The 5714-nt window shown below is 39.4% G+C and overlaps 1 long non-coding RNA gene across 1 annotated transcript; it reads right to left on the bottom strand.

Annotated features, from left to right (window-relative positions):
- Positions 1-3461: 3461 nt before the first annotated feature.
- Positions 3462-4233, bottom strand: LOC103716910. The gene is made up of 3 exons (XR_005511871.1): positions 4165-4233; positions 3986-4059; positions 3462-3910 (listed from the first exon to the last, which is right to left on the bottom strand). It is a non-coding gene; the product is annotated as an uncharacterized LOC103716910 (long non-coding RNA).
- Positions 4234-5714: the final 1481 nt, after the last annotated feature.

The raw sequence follows: 5714 nt of genomic DNA on the forward strand, positions 1-5714 counted from the left end.
CCAGACATTATTTTTCTTTCTTTTCTTTCTTTTTTTTGGATATTCCTTGTTCTTTGATATTGATATCAATCATTATATAGCCATCCTATGTTTTCTACTATTAACTATCTGATATCTAATTTTCGTACCAAGCTAAAACAAATCTCAAAAGAGATTGTGCTGGAGAAAAATTATAGAATTATAAAAATAACCGTTTATTAATGGACAAAAGAACCTTGGATTCTCCATATTGCAGCACAACCTGTGAGCCACACTTTTCGCACGTACGTTACGTGAAAGAGCATCAACAATTGAACCTCTTCTGACAAGCTGGTGGACGAGGTGGATTGGAAGAAGGGGAGGTGTAGGAAATAGAACTAAAATTTCCATGGACCTCTCTATCTATTCAAGTCTTTGCTTGTTTGGGCGTGGGAACTGTATGGCCGATCTGGACTCTCTGAAGGCTTTAAATCCGTGTCACATTGACGGGTTGCAATCCATGTCAGGCATATTAATGTAGGAGAGAAATTACGGGCCTTATTTGACCTCATGGAGCTGTGGTGAGCTATGAAAAACATCAAAGGATGGGTTCATCCCCTTAGTCCATAACGTTTAATTTCTTAATAGGGCCAACTTCTCTGTCCCCACCATGCTTCTTATGATTTAGTATTCTTCTGGTATATCTCGTTGGAAGTGTCAAAATAGGGTATAGTAATCTCTTCTATCTACTAAAGAAAGAGTTGGGTTGTCTTCGGTTTGGTTCCTGTTGCTGATGTGGTTCATGGCCTGATAGTGTGTGATTTTGGTGCAGCTCGGAGGGCTTAGTTTTCAGGCAGTTTTTGCGCAAATAGTTGCAATTTGGTTCATGCCCTGATAGTATAATGGCTTTCAAAGAAAAAAAAAAACCTCCTAAACTTTGGCTAATTCAGGTGTGTTATTTGCTATTTGAGGTCTAACGTTATCCAAAAAAATTTCCTAATTTGAATATCAGACTAGCTCATGCTGCTCAAGCTGCATGTTCGAATTGTCCATTATTTTTTAATTTCTCATAAAAACTATCACTTATTTCATTAAAACGTAAGAACGGATGGAAGCATTGAAATGGAAAAAAACATCTGTCTGCATGGGCCAAGTATGAGAGCATGCTTAGACTTAGTAACTGTGTCGACAAGAAGGATGGTTGCGTACACATTGAAATACATGATTTCTCTTCGATGATAGTTGTGCCCTAGCTGTTGAATGTGATATCCATGGGAAAGCCATTCTCTTTACTGATTGAAAAGGGCTAATTTCCTCCTCTTAAGGTTGAGTCCAATGGAAGCGAACACCCTCTTCCTTACTGAAGTGGCAAGGGGTGATGCCATCCTAGTAGATCCATGGTGGTATAAAAAAATCTATATTAAAAAGAACTTTTGTTTATACCAAATTCTGATTTGAAATTGCTTGAGTTTTTGAACAGAATTCTCCTAACAAGAAGATGAGTACCTTCATTATTATCATTTAGAAGACAGTAGATGAATGCCTCAACCAACTTAAATGAAACAATGTTTCAGGATCATTATAGCGTACTTGGCAGTACTGTGGACTTATGCATCATGCGTGCTCCAATGGAACAATGATGTGGCAAGATGCTTCTGGAATCAAAGGTTGCAGTAAGGTACATGCGGAGAATATGTCTGATATCCCAGGTCATGCAAATACTTATGCAATTCTTAAGACATCAAGATGTGGTGAATCTTGGCTAATAAAAATATAAAGTTGGATATCAGTTCAGGAGCTGACTACAAAAGGTAGATACGTAAAGCATGCCTTTGATCCAAGAGTTGGTGATTGATCTCATCCTCCAAACTGACCACAGGATTGTGATTTCGTCTATCAAGAGATGCTAATTAATAAAATGGCTAACCAATACATCAAAGCTACGGAAGGGTAAGCATGTAGGTGAGCAGGTGCTGGAAATTCCGTCGTGCGCTTCCAAAGTCCAAACCATAGATCACCTTCCTAAAAGAGAGTCATTGCTTGGAGATCTAAGCTAGATTATTGGCAGACTCCCACATCAAACTAGGGTATAAGAAAATAGGAAATGCAAGAAGGGATGGTTCAGCAATATAGAAAGAAGCCGTCCACGTCTCCGCTGTGATTGAATGGCTTGCACGAGCTAAGATGGAAGCTCTCAATCGTTCTTGCTTGCACGGAAACTTCATCATCTTCCATGACTTCAGTCCTGCTGCTTCTCTCCATTCTTAGTACAATTCCTTCCAGCAAGGCCTCTCTTTCACCGACTTCATATTAAATCAACAACAACTCTTCAAAGCAATAATTAAGGGGATGGTCATCAGTCTGGTACTTTACCGTCCTCCAATACAAGGATTTTACTTACCATCCGTCTTGGAATATTGTATAAGTATGACCATTTTGGGCCTTGTTTGGATATTTCAACCAGGCCAACTGGTCGTTGTCCCTCATCTTTAAGGATCCATCGAAGCTCCAGCCTCGATCCTGTCGGTTTATTGGTCGTGGAAAAAACAAAGAACCATGAAGATCTTATTTTTATTTCCGCATATTCAAGCTTGGAAGTGTTAGGCTAATATGGGCTTCGCTCAAATAGAATGCCCCATCCGCGAATCCAGCAAGAAATCGATCCCAATCCTTCTGGATTCCAAGTCATTCAAATTCGTTTGTTTACTTATTTGTTTGCTATCAATCTATGGCAAATCTCTGGTTACAGCCAAACATTTCAGTGCATGGATTTTTCGAATGACCTCTCTGTTTAATTAGCAACAATGAGAGGTTTGGGGTTCAAGTATGGACAATGCAACAGTATTTGGATCTAGAAATTAGTGTGGATGGATGGATCTTTCTTCCTTTCTCTCTTAATTTTTTTTTAAAGACAAAATCAAGATGGCTACTAGCGATGACTAATTCAATTGTATTGGTAGCATGGCTGTTGGTCCCCCTCAAGGTCCCTGGAACGGCTGCAGGCCATGGCCATTTTAGAAACCTGGCTTACCTTTGTTAAATTCGGCTTTGTGATTCTGAACTAGAGTGCTGGAAGTTGATAGCTGCTTAATGGAATGATTTTAACATGTATTTGTAATAATATTATCTTTTTTTATGAAATTGTTTAAGATTTATTTGGTTGTGTATGATGCTCTTAATATAAATCACTAAGAATTTAGACTTCGCAAGTCAACAGAAGAGTTTTGCCCTTGGACTCCAAGTGCAGTGATGTAGCATCATTTTTGTAGAAGTTTAGTATAGTTAAATCACTAAGATAAGAAAAAAGATCTAATCTGAGAAACTACAGGAATTAAATACTTAGAAAATTCAGCCGCTTTTATAGTGGGTCAGGATTAGGATGTCTGCATTGTGGAAGAGCAGAGAGGATATATGGCATGAATTTTGACCTCCTCCACATATGTATCATGTTCTTATGCCCATCCTTGGGGGTAAAAATGACAAAACTGGAACTAAAGAGTTAAAAAAAATAAAAAAAAAAACTAACTACTGTTCTTCAATCACAGGGGCAGTAAAATTAAGATTTGACTCTGAAGATCCTACTCCTAAAGTTAAAAATCATTACAAATACTTCAGTCATGACATAATAAACATTCCATCACATTACTCGATGAGATGCATTAAGTAGATCCATTGGGAAGAATTAAAATCCTGTTATAGTGAGACTAAGATAAATTGCCCGCAAGATTAAGCGTGTGCATTGGAGAAACGAACAAGAGATTGCTCGTAGCGAGGGGCAGCACCACAGGGCCTCCATTCGGCTTTAGGAAATAAGCCCCTCTTGCAGTCTGCCACTGGAAAGAGCACAACCGCAATCTTCCTTGTCTCTTCTTCAGACAATTTAGATGTCCTTGGCTTTCTGGATTCCAGTTTCATCGACGGGGCGCTTGGGGTCACATCCGTGTCCTTCCTACTGAATAAGAGAGTTAAGGATTTTTGTGAGCATAATCAGGAAAAAAGATAAAAAAAAATATAAAGAGTTCATTACCCGGCAAAGGCCATTACTGCCTTCTTCGGTGCCGGGGTGGAGAAGTCGAAGTGCAACTGTTGAGCCATGAGAGCCTGCTCAGAGAACATCAGGGGGGAGGAAAAATAATAGTTAAGTTTCACGTATGACATCCCTCTATTTACTTAAGTAAAGAAGATGGAGTGGTAGAGAGGCTTCACGGCATTGTGGAAGGATTTAGAGACGACGAGCGATGGCTTGAGTTCATCGTGGTTCAATTTGCATAGGATCTGGACCTTTACATGAGAAAAAGAGTAAGGGAGGAAAAGAGTCGGAAAAAAGGCCTGAGAGTTGGAAGAGTGAGGATGGAGATTGGCTTACCAGAACGTCCAGAGGGAGGGAGTCAATGGAAGCAGGCATGAGAAGGCAAGAGGAAGATGGTGCAATCCATGCTCTCCGGTTTCAGATACCAGTTGGTTCCGTTGTAGCCTTTAATATTTGAATCCTCTCTTCTTAACCGCTTCAGTTAATCTCTGTTTTTTTTTTTGGAAAATTTTAAGAAATCTCACTCACCCACGTCCAATTCAAAGCCTCATCTCCTGAGCTCTAACCGCAATTCCGCCAACCTACCCACTCGTTCCAACTTCCGAACTCTCCTCATGCCAACAAATAAATGGGCTTGGTCCCTCTCTTTTCTGAAAAAGACAACAATGCCATTTGTGTTGGGCCAGCATATAGTTTGTGTTGGGCGAGCCCATTGGGCCAACAGATGAGCTCAGTTGGGTCAAGCTCAGGTTGGACAATTGAGCAATTCGGCCCTGGTGCCCGCCCAATCCAAATTTATGTAACAAGGCCACCTAATCAAGATAACTCTTTAAAAGCCTACAATTTGCAACCCTTTAAGACCTAACTTGACTCAACCAAATAGAAGGTCTGTACGGGTTTGGAGCAGATGGTTCAGTCTTGGGTTACGTTGGGTTGCAGGTTTCCTTCTATGTTTGCCTGAACAGTTGGCAAGACCTAACCCAACTTAAAGATGAGGAGAAGAGGAACATAAGGATGTTGAGGACTTCATAAAATATACAAGTCCAGACTTGCAGTTTGAAAATATTTCGGGGAGACGTAGGTCCAGATTTGTTAATTGTAGCTCATAAAATGCCTCCCATGCCTTACAGCCCTGCACGTGTGCACTCGCATCTGGGCCATGAATGTGCATGCATGTGAGATATCTATAACATGTATAATATAAATAATTTTGACTCCATCATGTGTTATCCTTAATTCCATCCGATCGACGAATATGAGATAACTGACGTTTGTATATGAACATCCATAGAACCCATCCTCCGAGTACAAGCTGGAAGAAAGAAAGATGACTTGTTATAAACAATGAGTAACTATAAACTCACCACTTCTGGATAATCTATAATAGCTCTCCAACAACTAATAATCATGGTCGGGATGAAACATTAGCAGTTATTGTGTTCAATATATTATAAACTCATTAATTATGTTGACAAGAACAAGTTGTTATTCTAGAATTTGATGAATGGATACCATATGATTTACATGCGCTCAAAATATGTGAATATTTATGCAAGTCAGTCGCATCAAAAATATAGACCTACTTCTAAAATTGCATCACAAAATAGTTTAGAAACTAATACTCCTTTAATGCAAACTTTATATCTTTTCTATACTACCAGACAAGAGAGAAGAAAGGAAAAACTTCATATAAATTCAGAACCAATCCGGTTGTTCTATGGAAAGG

This window comes from Phoenix dactylifera, chromosome 5, assembly GCF_009389715.1.
Source record: "Phoenix dactylifera cultivar Barhee BC4 chromosome 5, palm_55x_up_171113_PBpolish2nd_filt_p, whole genome shotgun sequence".
Classification (NCBI taxonomy): Eukaryota; Viridiplantae; Streptophyta; class Magnoliopsida; order Arecales; family Arecaceae; genus Phoenix; species Phoenix dactylifera.